At 39.0% G+C, this 16,861-nt stretch overlaps 2 long non-coding RNA genes across 2 annotated transcripts; both read right to left on the reverse strand.

The window, feature by feature from the left end:
- Positions 1–411: 411 nt before the first annotated feature.
- LOC124173633 lies at positions 412–1,834 on the reverse strand. Its single transcript, XR_006868676.1, has 3 exons — positions 1,635–1,834; positions 1,397–1,556; positions 412–798 (listed from the first exon to the last, which is right to left on the reverse strand). It is a non-coding gene; the product is annotated as an uncharacterized LOC124173633 (long non-coding RNA).
- Positions 1,835–2,698: 864 nt separating this feature from the next.
- LOC124173640 lies at positions 2,699–3,207 on the reverse strand. The gene is made up of 3 exons (XR_006868680.1): positions 3,193–3,207; positions 2,937–3,107; positions 2,699–2,851 (listed from the first exon to the last, which is right to left on the reverse strand). It is a non-coding gene; the product is annotated as an uncharacterized LOC124173640 (long non-coding RNA).
- Between the last annotated feature and the right edge of the window lie 13,654 nt (positions 3,208–16,861).

The following is a 16,861-nucleotide window of genomic DNA, read 5'->3' on the forward strand; positions in this document are numbered from 1 at the left end:
GGAGAATATGTTGGATTCCGGAGATATAAGGCTAAATCTTATTATTTTAAATTAAATAGCCATTCTTTATTGTGAACTGTACGAGCTTACGCAGGGATTCTAACACTCCTATACATTAATATTGCGAATTATATGCCGGTATGTCTCTCCCTTCGGCTACGAACTTGTAACTGCTAAGTACCTACGCCTTGAAGCAATGGAATAAATACTGGAGATTATCTACGACATTAGCGAACGGATTCTCATCACGGCAAGGTGATGTTTACGTAAATGACGCGATACATTACCTAAATATTTGTCACAACAGAGGAATAGTACAAATTTCTCAATTAGGTAATGGAAGAGAGTTATACTAAAAATAAATTCATTATATCTATCTTATGAAAGGTTTGGTTCAAAATGAAAAGTAAATACCCTCTGCATTTAAGTAATTTATTCAGGTTTGGAGATACCTTTGAAACATATGTAGATATGGATTGAACAAATAAAAAGAACAATGTGACCTTCTCAATACTGGGAAGTGGGAAACTCCATAAAAGGGTTAACTATGTATGTGTTGCGATGACCTCGTCCCTTAAAAGTTTATCTGCACATTCATTGTGGCTTAGTTTCCAATTCACGACACAAAAATCTTCAAATCCGAGTCATTAGTGGCACCTATCAAAGAACATCACTGCCACACGAAAAATTATATCCAATAATTTTCTCCATATAAGAAGTGCTAACGTAACACCACTTTGGCACCAAAAACATACTGAAGTCATTTTCTTAACAGATATTGCTGATAAACAGATGAATCTGTAAATAGGAAACATTCTAACATCAGTCAATCACAAGGCAATAAATTACATGTTACAGAAATACTTACATCTTCAGTTTTCTTTAGCAATTTAACTGAAAATACGAAAAATTCAATGATAAAAATAATTACCTTCCAATTCTTCTAATCCATCATTCAATTATACTTACTACGGGAATACATGCCATTATGCATTATGGGCATTAAGAATTAAACTATGAATGACATTGGTGAATGTAGGGAATTCACATATCTATAAGATCAAAGTTGTTGACCATCTGGCATCAAATATCACACATTAATTAATTCTAGACTAGGAAAAAATATTGTCATCAGTCAACATTATAACAAATCAATATCCTGATGGCTGTAACAATAAGTACAATAATTAAATACTAAATTCTCATCATCACTTGCATTATTGCATTCAGAACCAGTATTACAATGTAAAGTGAAGAATTAGCATAGCATTAGGCACACCGCAAGTGTCACTCCATTTTGCAATGAAGACTTAGTACAGCCAATCACTCAAGACTAACAAATTTAAAAGATTCTACGTAGCTAAGGAAATCTCCATTCATATTAATTGTAACTTACTTGATGAACAACAATGATTACCATCTGAACTGAGATATATAGTAAAAGCATTGGCACAGAAGCCTGAAGTCACTCAACACACGTGGCAATGGTATATTTGTAATCCAAATAGAAAAGACAAATGGAAAAGACATTGAGCATTCTCAGGCAATCTCGGCATCTAAAAAAACAAAGACAACAAAGTAAACAGGGCTCCATACGCAGCTAATCATGAATGTTCATTTTAATCTTTACTTACTGGATGAAGAGCCTGGCATAAACTCAGGACCTTAGCATTCACATTGATGGAGAAGGCAAAGTTCACTTCAAAAATTCACAAAGTATCTGTTAACAAGGGTAGCACTTACATTGACATTTAACATTCAAATGTGATGAGAATAAAAGATGAATTGCAATAATTCTAAGTTGAGTACCGTATCTCATCCTTACGAGATCATCATAACTGTGAAAAGAAAATATTACATTAGCCATCGAAATGTCGAGAATAAATATAGATAATCAATACTTATGGTACAAGGTACTCACTGGACGATTGTCCTGAGATATTCTCCAAAGGGTAACATTTTGCATTCTCATATTAATTTTCCAAATGACGAGTTTCACAAAGAAGGCATTGTTAAACTCAACGCATTGCTAAGATGAATTGCAATAATTCTAAGTTGAGTACCGTATCTCATCCTTACAAGATCATCATAACTGTGAAAATAAAATATTACATTAGCCATCAGAAATTGTCGAGAATAAATATAAATAATCAATACTTATGGTGCAAGGTACTCACTGGATGATTGTCCTGAGATATTCTCCAAAGGGTAACATTTTGCATTCTCATATTAATTTTCAAAATGATGAGTTTCACAAAGAAGGCATTGTTAAACTCAACACATAGCTAAGATGAATCCAATAATTCTAAGTTGATTACGGTTATCATCCTTAGGAGATCATCATAACTGTGAAAAGAAAATATTACATTAGCCATCGAAATGTCGAGAATAAATTTAGATAATCAATACTTATGGTACAAGGTACTCACTGGATGATTGTCCTGAGATATTCTCCAAAGGGTAACATTTTGCATTCTCATGTTAATTTTCGAAATGATGAGTTTCACAAAGAAGGCATTGTTAAACTCAACACATAGCTAAGATGAATCCAATAATTCTAAGTTGATTACGGTTATCATCTTTAGGAGATCATCAAACTGTGAAAAGAAAATATTATATTTGCCATCGAAATGTCGAGAATAAATTTAGATAATCAATACTTATGGTACAAGGTACTCACTGGATGATTGTCCTGAGATATTCTCCAAAGGGTAACATTTTGCATTCTCATATTAATTTTCCAAATGACGAGTTTCACAAAGAAGGCATTGTTAAACTCAACGCATTGCTAAGATGAATTGCAATAATTCTAAGTTGAGTACCGTATCTCATCCTTACAAGATCATCATAACTGTGAAAATAAAATATTACATTAGCCATCAGAAATTGTCGAGAATAAATATAAATAATCAATACTTATGGTGCAAGGTACTCACTGGATGATTGTCCTGAGATATTCTCCAAAGGGTAACATTTTGCATTCTCATATTAATTTTCCAAATGACGAGTTTCACAAAGAAGGCATTGTTAAACTCAACGCATTGCTAAGATGAATTGCAATAATTCTAAGTTGAGTACCGTATCTCATCCTTACAAGATCATCATAACTGTGAAAATAAAATATTACATTAGCCATCAGAAATTGTCGAGAATAAATATAAATAATCAATACTTATGGTGCAAGGTACTCACTGGATGATTGTCCTGAGATATTCTCCAAAGGGTAACATTTTGCATTCTCATATTAATTTTCAAAATGATGAGTTTCACAAAGGAGGCATTGTTAAACTCAACGCATTGCTAAGATGAATTGCAATAATTCTAAGTTGAGTACAGAATCTCATCCTTACGAGATCATCATATCACCAATTACGAGGGTTACATCGGAGGCACGTAGAGCGAGTCACAAAATAAACAGGAGCACAGCATGAAATAGTACCATAGAACAAAAGGAATATACACTATGATTCCCCTGATAGCAGGAGGCATCCATCTCAGGAGATTGTCACTATCACCCTATGCGAGGGTAACATAGGGGAATGGAGGCACATAGAGCAAGTCACACTATATACAGGAGCACAGCATGAAATAGTACCACAGAACAAAAGGAATATACACTATGATTCCCCGGATAGCAGGAGGCATCCATCTCAGGAGATTGTCACTATCACCCTATGCGAGGGTAACATAGGGGAATGGAGGCACATAGAGCAAGTCACACTATATACAGGAGCACAGCATGAAATAGTACCACAGAACAAAAGGAATATACACTATGATTCCCCTGATAGCAGGAGGCATCCATCTCAGGAGATTGTCACTATCACCCTATGCGAGGGTAACATAGGGGAATGGAGGCACATAGAGCAAGTCACACTATATACAGGAGCACAGCATGAAATAGTACCACAGAACAAAAGGAATATACACTATGATTCCCCGGATAGCAGGAGGCATCCATCTCAGGAGATTGTCACTATCACCCTATGCGAGGGTAACATAGGGGAATGGAGGCACATAGAGCAAGTCACACTATATACAGGAGCACAGCATGAAATAGTACCACAGAACAAAAGGAATATACACTATGATTCCCCGGATAGCAGGAGGCATCCATCTCAGGAGATTGTCACTATCACCCTATGCGAGGGTAACATAGGGGAATGGAGGCACATAGAGCAAGTCACACTATATACAGGAGCACAGCATGAAATAGTACCATAGAACAAAAGGAATATACACTATGATTCCCCTGATAGCAGGAGGCATCCATCTCAGGAGATTGTCACTATCACCCTATGCGAGGGTAACATAGGGGAATGGAGGCACATAGAGCAAGTCACACTATATACAGGAGCACAGCATGAAATAGTACCACAGAACAAAAGGAATATACACTATGATTCCCCGGATAGCAGGAGGCATCCATCTCCAGGAGATTGTCACTATCACCCCAAGCGAGGGTAACATAGGGCAATGGAGGCACGTAGAGCGAGTGAGCGAGGCACAATATAAACAGGAGAACATGGCAATGGTGATTTTAAGGGCCTCCAACTCATGTTTTGCAAAATTTTGCATTTTTCTTGTATTTGCGATTTTCCCCTATCGCTTCCCTGTTTTTTTGTGAAACCCATATCCTCATCCTCATGCAAACATATGTTTGGATTGCCCATGCCATTACTTCCTCTTTATGGTCAGGGCATGGGAAAAACAAACGTCCAGAATCCAAAACCTCATCCACCGTTGCGCTGTAAGCATTAGCTTCTTCAGCATGCTTAGTGAAGCATGCTTCCACAAAACGGATAAAATTAAATAATTTTAAATTTGGGTGAATTAATTTACCACCAGTTTTTAAATTATGTAAGTGAGTTAACATCCCACCGTTACTGTCACTTCCAATAGCAGACTGACAAACGCAACATTTGCTATATTTTAAAATCTGTTTGCACAAATATCCAGTGACAAAATACAGTACACAGTCCACTACTGGGGGAAGATTGTAATCATGCTCCCCAAGGTCAAAAATGTCCAACTCTCCTAGCTCAATCAAGCCATTAAGCTTCCGTTTTAAGTCCTGAATTTGTGAGGAGGCACCTTTCGTATAAATTGTTTTAATATCTTGAATGCAAATGAGAGGCTGGGTTGGTGAGCCATCTTCTATGGAGCAGTTTCCATACTTTGGAGGCTTTAGAATGCCATAAACCCCCAGCAATTTGTACAGCTGAAGGAACGTAACTGCTGCGGGATGGTCATTCATGCCAGCACTCTGACGAATTGCCCCAAAATATCTCTGAAAATAATATACAATTTATCAAGATTATCGTCAACATGGAAGATCAGATTGAACTCGACCTTCTAAACAATTTTCTTTTACTTACCTCCAAAGAATCCTGATTTAATTTCCCAGTCTTGACAGAATCAATGCCAAACCCCTTCAAATATACAATGATGTCTGCGCATGACTTCAGTGTTATCCTTAGACCTTCAGAGGTACTTGTGGTCAAAAATTCTGTGTCTTTTATCGTGCAATTATTTTTTTCCCTCTCCCATTTATCTAGCCAAGCTAGAGACTTCTGTAGTATCTGTGGATGCAACAATTAGTTACTCGTTATGACAAAATTCCAACTAAATCTTGTGATTCCAACAACAATCTGAAGTCATTAACTACAAAATAACTCTTTTAGTATAAAAATACTCACCATGAAATCAGGTGAATTTTCCTGCACCCCTTCATGTCCACCGTTCCGATTCAAGGCATCAAACATGCTATTTATCGTTTTGCAGAAATCTGCAGTTGCATCAGCATCCTGTAGCCCAGGCACATTATGCTTCTGATAAAATTCTAGGCCTTGAGCAACAGAGTTGCTAAAAACCTAAAACATACATAATGAAGAATGTGTATTTTGCAGAGTGCGATCAAAGTTACAGTTTATTGATAACACCTTTCAGCTTTCATTAAATATATGGTCAGTTATTATTGGGATAAACCAATACACCATTTCATTAATTAAAATTTTCTGCAAAATTGAAAATTTTTATTTTAAGAAAACCTCAACAGAGTACCAACCTGGGTTGCCAGCTTCACCCTCATTTTCATCACGTTACTTAAAGCTACGTGATTAGCAGTTATCCTGGGGCACACCCTCAACTCCCCAGGAATCTGCTGATCAACATGGTGAAGCGTGGTGATGTGGCTCCACTTCACTGGTGGTTGATTAGGGTTTACCTAGACAAATAAAGTTTACGATCACTATTATAAGAACCAAATATAAAATATAAGCAAACATTATAAAATTATTATATCAAAAAGGACTAAATTTTCATTACATAAATTAAACAGGATTATTTGATTGCTTGTTCTTGTTGAAACTTACCCTTAATTCTTTGCTGTTGTATAGCCTGTTGCGAATGTTTTTGATCAGGTGAGGAGTGTCTGCAAATGCAAAAATTTTTCTTTTTCCATCGAGGGGATGAGGGAAGTAATTTCTTATGTTCCCCAATTGGCCATTAATGCCGACACATGACCACATTTTTCTGTTTGTGGCAGCCCCATCAGATACAAAGCCATGTATTTTGGCTCCTGCCTTTTCCAGAAGAATGATAGCCTTAATGGCTATTTTTGCAAGGGTTTCTCCCTTCACTGAGCCCCTTGATGCAAAGACCGCTACTGGTTGAGTGTATGAGTCCAACAGGGGCTGGAACATAAGCACGAGAGCAGAGTTAGCCTTTTCTGATGCCCTCCTTGCACCCGGCTCCTCCTCACCAAAATCAATAAGGCCAACATAAGTCATATCTCGAGAGTTAACTGACAGACTCTCCCTGACAGCCATCTCATCCCATAGGAGGATGCCATGTCTATGAGCCTCGACCATATTAGCCAGCTTTAATGTCAGCAACTCAAAAAATTTGGGATCGAAGCCACAACTGGTATCAATTAGCCCTAGATACTTCCTAATGGTCCTGACATGTGGAAGTGGAAGGATTTCATTATCCCGGACGAATCTATATCCCACAGGAGACCTGATATGCATTAGCATGCACAGCATCATCCATTCCTCAGAATACCTCCTTCCATTAGCCTTCCTCAGTCTACATGCCTTTACCATTTCCCTCAAAGCAGTGAGCTGGTTTAGTGGTATGTTTGAGTCTGCTCTCAGCCTATCTATCAGAGACTCATTTTCCATTTTTCTCATGGCTTCATGGGCATCAGTGCGAAGCCTTTTAATGACTTTTTTGGCTCTTGATAATGAGCGCCGATTGTTGTCAGACCTTCGTCTGAAGGTGGTCACAGTTGGCTCACTTAATGCGATCTTTAACCTCGACATGCTTGCCTTTCTCTTCGCCCTCAAATATTTTTGGAGTAAGGTTCTCCTCACCTGGACACACCACTTGCATAAATCCCCACCCTCGGATATAAGTTGGCATTTTTTGTGCCTCCATTGCCCAATCAAATCAATAAAGCAAACATCACTGCTCACCCTTGAGTAGCCTTCTTTCATTAAATTTCCCTTACACACTTTCACTGCATTCAATTTATTAATAATATCCATCACTTGAGAGGCCTGTGTAACGGGCTCATTAGTAAGTCCTAAAATTTCATTAGGCACATTCTTCTGAAGGATAGAGCAGGTCACATTTCCACTCTTCGACACACAAACATCTTTATAAATTATTGTATTTACCTTGTGCGCCTCTACAACAACGCATACGCATTGCAAAAATACAACCACTTCAGGTCCAGAGAATGGGATCACACGAGTCCATGTAATGGGAAGATTGGGAAGAACTCCTTTCCTAAGATCTTCAAAATCAAACTTGTGGCCCTCTGCTGTATCCATTAGATCTTGCTCATTTAAAGGTTCAGAAGTGGCGGCGGTCTCTTCCTCGGTGGCCTGTGAAACGCTGTGATCCTCCTGTAAATCTAAGCGTTTCACACTCTGACATCCCTTCCTGGGGGTTTTCGCCCTAGGCCTTGCTTTTGGCTTACTTATGTAAGCTGGACAACCCGGAAATAGCACAGGAATAGCGTCATCAGTCAATTTAGCACATCTAAATTCCACCTATAATGAAATCGCGAAATAACACATTAAATATATTCGTTGATACTAATGAAATTATTTTATTTAAGCTGGGCCTTTACTTACCTCCTGGATGACTTTGCCATTGCCATCTTTCAACTGCTTCTTCCTGACGATGTCGTGGGGCATGAAATGCCTTTCACACAGTCTCTGCCCTGCCTTCAACTCAAAGTTTACCCTTGGTATTGCAGCTTGCCATTTACTCCTCTTAACAGGATCTTTGGGAGCAGAGAAAAATGAGAAGGTAGACTTTTTAGAGCCATACCCCTCAGTACACCCTGGTGCGACACAGCTTTGTGGCATTTCAAATATCGCCGAAAATAAAGCGAACTAGCTCCTCCCTCACCCGTGAAATCCACACAGTGAATTACTTTAGCGTTTAGAATTACAAAAAAAACGCTGAAGAACTCAATTAAATAGTTTTTCAAGTGCAAATAACTCGCTTAAACACACGTGAACTTACCGAGCTACATACAAAGCATGGGTACACGACAAGTAGCGCTCGTAGTTCGTTAAAATTCCGCAGCCTCAAAAACCTGCCACCAAAATTGTACGGCGGGCATAGGAAGTTGCACTGGTGTGTAAGAAATACGCCACCGTATACTTCAGTAGACGGAAAACTTCAGTCATCGGCAAATTTGCTATCCGGCCCGCGGGGCGATTCGGAACTTGGAATGTGGCCCTCGTGGCCTAGTAAATTGGAGACCCCTGGTGTAATGGATAGCACGGCTATCTACTAATCTCAATGTTATGAGGTCGATTCTTATCATACATAGTTACTTCTTTTTGCTCTCCAACACAGGAATCAGCTAATTATGTTTATATGAGAATATTTGACTGTTTTTCTGAACTATTCTTCCCTAAAATCTTATCCTTGCCTTACATATGTCCCATAGCTTACTAAAAGGTGCTTATCATTTTCCTTTGTAAATAAACCATAAGAAACAGATACCTCTCTTATTTTGTGCCATCTGGGTTGGGTTAAAATTGAAAATATTAACCCACAAATTTCACCGTAGTGACTTTTGGACTCATCGTGCACATCTACGAAAAAGATGAAAAACAAAGAGATCGGTTTAATGTTCAGCCATGGAAAACGACTAATGAATAAGCAATATTGTAATCATCAATACTTAATGTAGCAACTTGATAGTCTCACGCAATAAACAAAGCATGACAGAGTATGTATATATATTTTAGAAATGTGATTTGAACTTACGAACGTGCTTCGCGCTCTTCAATTGTTTCGGGCGTCGGAGGGGTCGGAGGCAGTGTGTTGGTTGCTGAAATTATCTCTTACCCATTGACTTACGGGTATTCTTTATTACCTACGTCACAGTATTTCGCTAAGAGAACGAAGTTACCCGAACTGAAGCGATAGACGGGGCGAAAAGAACGAGAATAATCGCGGAGAAAATGTTCGCTTCGCTTCGAGTTGCCGTAGCGAAGCGAAGACTCAGGCGACAGGAGAACGAGAATCACCGCTCAGATGGGATTATTTCTCCTCCGCCTCCATCATTTCTATTGTTTTTCTACCTCTGATATCACGAAGCGCATGGGCTCTCTTGAGTGTTTGTTGACATAATGGTAGCGACATGTCGTATTTGAGCTGTTGCCATGGCAGCCCAGTTTATTTTTATGATATTTATGAGAAACAGTGAATTACTCGTGATAATAGAGATGAGACTACTCTAATTGGCCTCCAGATGTGCTAGCACTGACCGCGCATTTCGATAGGTTTTCAAAAGTCGCTCTTGGCGCTGACGGGGAGAGCGATCCGAAATCCACTTAGGAGAAATGAGCAATAATTATGAGCTGATGACCGAACCCTCTATTCGCGATAATGTGATCCATATAATTCATAACTTGACGTAGCTATTCCTCGCAATAGCAAATGCTCTGCTCTGAAAAATTGCATCGCCGCAATTCTGGAAAGAGTGATTGAAGAGCGATAATCAATTCGATGTCGGGATGTCCGCCTGGACTCGCAGGACCTCACGAGATGACCTCACGCGAAAGGGTTCTCTCGTGGCCCTCCGATCGACCTTCAGCCGCGAGCAGAAGCGAAAGGCGTGTGTCACGGCGACTCAATGCGGGTCATCGAACCACACTCGACGGTGTCACGGCTGACGCATCCGCGGCACGCGACATTCCCTTCGCCATTCTTTGTCTCTGTACAACATTCCTGGAGGAGGGTTGCCTTGGGAACATTTTCAAAAAATACCTCTTCCTTCCAATGGTTCCATTCAGTGCAGCGCATGTCATCTGAACCATGCATTGGATCCGATTTGCTACTCGGGCTTGACACTTTGCAATATGCCGTTATACTGCGGAAAGCAATGAATTTTATTTTAATGGGAATGTAAAAATATGCCTATATCTACTTGATACCATGAGAGACACCAACAGGATGTACGGAACGGGGATTATGCACACACTTTTCCGCAACACTCGTCTTAGACTTAACCAGAAATAAGCTCTTTCGCCGGACACAGGCACGCGGGACAGCGACACGCGGTCAGGCCAGAAACTGGGAGAGATACGAACATGCTACCATTCGAATAATATGCTTGTGAGCAATGGAAAACGAAAAGTTAGCGTAGCAAGCGATCCACGACTGAGTTGTAGTAGCCAAGAAATGCAAGAAGATGGCTTCAGTACCTACTGACAATTATAGTAAGTCATTAAATATACAAGTAGGACCTATTGTACCTAGTCCGAATATAGCAATCCTAGAGTTAAACTATCGTAATTATTATCGTAATTATTAACTTTTGTCCCGTATTGCATCTAGAAAAAAACGGCATCTTACTTATCTGTCGGTTCTACAGTCTATTTCCCTAATCTTATCATTGTGATCGTTTCTGCAATAATTAGGCTCTCTCTAAATGTCTTGAACATCAGGCATATAAATATCTAGCTCAAATTTCCGCAAAACATTAATCCATAATTTTCCCTTCGATCGGCTAGACTTTCCGATTATTTATCCCTTATTAATTCAGGTAGATTATTATATTTATCGTTACAATAGGGTGGTTTCCTATTATTTTTTATTGCCTAAATCGAAAGATTATTACTTCTGGAGTACGTATTTCACGCCTTTAGATTTTTAAATAACGATATCTATTTTTCGCGGTTAAATGACAAGTGAAAATTTTCAAGCGCGCGAAAACGCGACCGCTAAGTATGAATGCTGGGAAAAGTCCGTGTGACTTCGTTCTGGTTCCCGCTGTCGTCGTTTGAGGTGACCTTGGGGCGAGGCTTTGAGCGCTGATACGATTCAGGATGCTAGCAGGTAGCACTTGGCTTAAATAAGGATTATTAATACCTTATCAAACGAAGGAAACATTCCGACCTTAGCAAGTTTTAATAGGTGATTATGAAGACATGTTTCCCTGAGCTCTGTGTCTCATGAATGCATTGGTTATCTCAGACGATGTAAAACTCCTATCTTTTCGTATAGAAACTAGGTCCCTGTGACGTCAAGTGGAGTGGCATCGTATGGGCGCAAATCTGGCCTTTATCAAATGACGTTAAAATTGACCATTACCATTCGTCTGAACTGGGATTTCTAAAACCAAATACATAATTTGTATATTATGAATATACTAATGGTGGGTAACGAATCGCAATCAATACCTTTCGTTTTTTTTGATGAAGGAAACTACCCTATTAACGTATCCCCCTCCAACGGCCTTGGCTCAGACTCCTACACCTATGATATTTAGGTATTATAAAGTTTTTTTGACCTAGTTCCTATACGAGTGGATAGAAGTTTTACATCGTCTGAGATTACCAATGCATTCATGAGACACAGAGCTCAGGGAAACATGTCTTAATAATCACCTATTAAAACTGCCAAAGGTCGGAATATTTCCTTCGTTTGATAAGGTAGTAATGATCCATATTTAAGCCAAGCGCTACCAGCTAGCATGGTACTCTGCTACCTTCTAGCAGCCTGCTTCGTATCAGCGCTCAAAGCCTCGCCCCAAGGTCAGCTCAAACGACGACAGCGGGAACCAGAATGACATCACACGGGGTTTTACCAGCATTCATACTTAGCCGTCGCCTTTTCGCGCGCTTGAAAATTTTCACTTGTCATTTAATCGCAAAAAATATATATCTTCATAAAAAAATATAAAAGCGTGAAATACGTACTCCAGGAGTAATAATCTTTCGATTTAGGCGATAAAAAATATTAGGAAACCACCCTATTGTAAGTTGATGTTATCGATGGCTTTTCATTCATTTATGTAATTAGAACAATTCTGTTGTATTCTAATGTCTTCTATGATTTTATATACAGTAACTTCATCCTTTCCTTCGTAGGTACCGGATAATTCGTCGTTTAGGAATGCCTGTGCCTGTGTTATGAGGTGAATTCCAAGCAATGTTGCAAGCAAGCAACTTTTGTTCGCTGATTGGAGATTTTTGGGAACATTTTTTGTGCCAAAATAGTATTATTTTCAACGTGAAAACTCCCTTTAAGCTACTGCTAATAATCACAGTGCCAGTGGTTGTAATGCACAAAGTTTGACGAGGTTGAAAAATATCTGCCAATAGTTGTAATCAAAAGTGTTCCATTGTGATTGAATAATAAATAGTGCTATTACGCTATAAAAATGTAAATATTGCCATTGGCGTGCAGAGTGACTCAGAACTGCTCACCTCCGTTGTTCACCGTAGATATGACATTTCACGATCAAGCTATCACGATCAAAGCTTTGTGTGAAGTTTGTTTCTCTAGTATATCAACGAACAGTAGTAAGAAAAGTCACCTGTGTCACTTGCATGGGCTAATTTAAATCAGTGAATAAATAGTTTTCACATAAGGAGCTTTGTGATTGTAAGTTGTATTTGGTCAATATAAGAGTGGTAGGTACTTCGAGTTCTTGATAATTTTATTAACATATTTCCCACTATATTTTATGGTATGCGCTAGTATATAGCTTATGGATTTACCTATATTATTGAAATGGTTGTAGCTTGTGTGCGTGTGTGTGTTAGCATCGGAATCGATTAGCGATAGCACATGCGAATTATGTTCAGACTGTTTAGCTGTGAATTCGTGTTCGTGAAACCAATGAAATGGTAAAACTCTATCACATTATCACGAAATAAAAGTTTCTTTTAACAATAATGCATTTCTCGCGTTTCTTTAACTGTCCATTGTATTTCATAGATAACCCCTTAAAAGTTATTTTTTATAGTTAGAGAAAGTAATTTTTTTGTGCTCTCTGAGTTGGCATTAACTTTCCAAACCCATCTTCTTACTTGAAAAGAATGCAGAGGAAAAGATTATTGTTTTTCATTGGATTTAAGTGTTTTTATCTGTTATTAAGGTTCTCTACCTAAATATTCGTGATTGATTTTTAGTATGCTCAACAGGAAGAGTATCGGACCACCGTAGGACGGATAGGACTACCTTCTCCGCTAATGTGGCGTTACCAAATTCAACAGCACGGGTCGCAAGCTTACGATCGCTTTCCTCCAATATTAGAAATTTCTTTTACGTCTCGATTCGCCGCTTATGTATAGCAATAATTTGTCTTAATAAATTCGATGAGGGTCTTAGAGTTTTATTTGGTGTACTATTCGAACGAGCGGCTACGTCATCATCCATTTTTTCTGATAACTGAACACACACGAGGTAAAACGCTTGTACTTCATCATCCCGATGTCGCATTTTTGATATCCCAAGTAACGATCGTGGCACAATAACAATAGGAAATTTTACCTTAGAATAGCTGCACATGCACAAGTGACGATGAGCGGCTAAATCCCCCCTCAAAACAATGTTTACATCTTGGGCTCAGTGTATGTCCAGACTCTCGACGACAGTTTAGGCACAATTGACGTCACGCTTCGCTTCGGCAGAGTTCGGATGTCTCCGCGCAGTGGTATAGTGATCGATTTTAAAGTCAATTTTTCATTTCTTTTGATGATGAATGGAGAATTTTCAGCTATTTTTGCGAGCCAATATTCAAAATTTTACCCATTCAAAATAGTTTTTACAGCAATCGACGACCAATGCAAGTTCCCCATTCTTGGAGGTTCGTAGCTGCAAATGTACTGATGATGTCGTCAAAGTTAATAAGGTTTTTGCTCATTTCTGTTGGATTGATATTGTACTTAGATTATAGGAGTCCCCACTGTCCCATTGTGCTTCCCACGTAGTTTTTTGATGTTTTGAATTCGCTAAAACTCTGTTCTCATGATGGCACTCGAAATGGCAGCGTGAAAAACATTCTCAACGCAGTGATAATGCTAGGATAGCCTTCCTCCAGTCCTTTTTGCAAATAAGACTTAGCATTAACACTACCGATAAAGAGCGGTGTTTGAAACCTTCAAACTCAAATTCTTTTATGTTGAGATCAGCAGTGTGGATGTTTGCCAATTCCTCAACTTTCAACTTTAGATCTTTTGTTTGCAATTATTAAATCCGAACTCCATTAAAAAATCCAAACTTTCTGTTAATGCTGTCCAAGGCGTTAAACCTGCCACTAAGGTCCTGAATCATCCAGGCAGTGACCACTAACATGGCTACGCATTCTCAGCACTCGTCGGATCTTGATCGCCACACAGCTCATTAGGCATTTTTTTCCTTTTTTCTTTGTCACTTTTATGAAAACTCAGGTGGTAGATCATTCATGCTTGCGAGGGATTTTTCCTCAGAGATGGCCTCAGATGGAGCAAACTCTCTGATAGGTTTCGAGAACATACCTCGAAGGTTCCGGACAGTCAAAGCTACTGTTACATCTTTCCTTTGCAATAACTCATTGACATGATTGATATTTTTCAAGAAAGCATGTCATAGACACGCCAGAACGATGAATTCAAGTTTCCAAATGTTTTTTAAAAGGGAGCTGACCTCACTCATAATTTGAGGTAAAGAGATATCATGGTTTTTAAGATTTCCGAGAGCTTGCACAACTTTAACGAAGTGTTTACACACAGCTTAGACCGCATCTAATATTGCACATCATCTTGTGTTGCTGTCAGGTTCCAATATCAGTCGCACATATTTTCGGAATACTTCCCAGCGTGATGTGGGAGCTGCAAAGAAGGAATTAATTCAGTTCTAAGTTCTGAGCCTCGATACATGACCACTGGACGCATTATATAGCACCAACTGAATTAAAGGAGTGAGTACCACTTGGGATAGAATATGCTAGCTCGTTCTCCTGTACCTCTGATGTATTTGTTTTGACGTAACGGGCTACTTGACTCATTTGCGGATGATATCCGGGGTGCATTTAAACATTGAGGAGAATCCAAAATGCCTTGTATTATATTTTCCCTTATGTTATTGGCATTGATTTCAAGGAACTCATCTTGTATTTTATGCGAGAAGTGCGATATTTGCCCTTTCGAATACCACTCTGTGTGTTGCCGAACGATATAAGTTCCACTGTGATCGAAATCACAGTCTTCTTTAGCTCCCCGGAATGGACTTTGCTAGGAACAGAATACAGGTTGATAATGTGAAAACAGCCTGCAGGGAACACTATAAAGAGCTTTATTACTTTCACCATTGCCTAGCCATGATCTCTTTACTTTTTCTCCAATTTTTTGAAATTTATGAAACCAATCTTTAGTTTAAGTTACGCTGCTGCCTTCTCTGCTGCTATTATTTTATTATAGCTCAATCACAGTTTGTTATATCATTTTTGTTACGCGATTCCTTTCCGGATCTGAAAAAACTCTTCGGCCACGAACTAGGATCCTTAAAAATCAAAGGAAACTCGTACGTTTCATGAAGATCACTTGCATTCTCTTAAGCTATGGAAATATTTAAATCCGGGATTAAAAACCTATTTATGTTCTTTATACCTTAGAAAATAACTATAAAAAGCCTAGATTTTTTTCTGGAAAAACTTTTAGGTTATTAGTAAATTAAGGTTTAACTTCATCGCATAAGTCGCATAAAAATGGCGTAACGGTTGGCTCAAATACCTGGAACAAGGTTAAATTAAATATTTAACTGATTTAATTATACGTAATAAGCAACGCATCCTGCCGGTAGCCTTATTTTTCTTTCGAACCTTGGTGTACGTCGTCTGTTATTTTATTAGCATTTGCAAAGTGTGTTTTTTTATTGTGCAGTCACTTAATGGGCTCCCAGACTGCCTGTCGTTATCTTGAGAGGAGATTGTGTTTGGGTAGTGTGGCTATTGACAGCAGAGCGGAGCGGCAATTGGGAGATCCGGGTTCGAATCCCACCCAATAAACCAAAGCATTTATCAATGGTGAAATTCATCCTTGCTGTGATTGCAATACATAGGTGTGTGTGTGATTGCGTACGAAATCAATTGCTGCACGCAGTAGATACTAGTAGTAAACGTAGAGTCCCATTTTTAGATGCAATGCTTGTTAAAAAAGGTCAATTTTTAGATAGAAAGTTTTGATAAAGTAAATTTACTAGTTTGAGTAAAGTTACTTGTCACATTAGAGCAAACTTGTTAGATGCTATAGGGACGAGTTTGGTTGATTTTCTTATTATTGTGTTGGCACGCGTTGCGGGTATTGTCACTCCAGGGAGACGACAGGTGGGTGGTCCAGATGGGGAGATAACGCATCGCATTTACTTGACCGATCGGATTCAGCGAGAGACAGAGGGAGAGAGAGAGAGAGAGGCAGAAGCCTTGGCCAACATTTCTCCTTTGCCTCTCGCGGAAGAGAAGGACGGCTTTGATTTCTGCGAATCTGAAAAATGTCGAGCAAAAAAAGCGATGCCCTTGGAATGCAACTCCATTCCATGGAATCCCAACACACATTCCTTC

The sequence above is a fragment of the Ischnura elegans genome, chromosome 1 (genome assembly GCF_921293095.1).
Source record: "Ischnura elegans chromosome 1, ioIscEleg1.1, whole genome shotgun sequence".
NCBI classification, from domain to species: domain Eukaryota; kingdom Metazoa; phylum Arthropoda; class Insecta; order Odonata; family Coenagrionidae; genus Ischnura; species Ischnura elegans.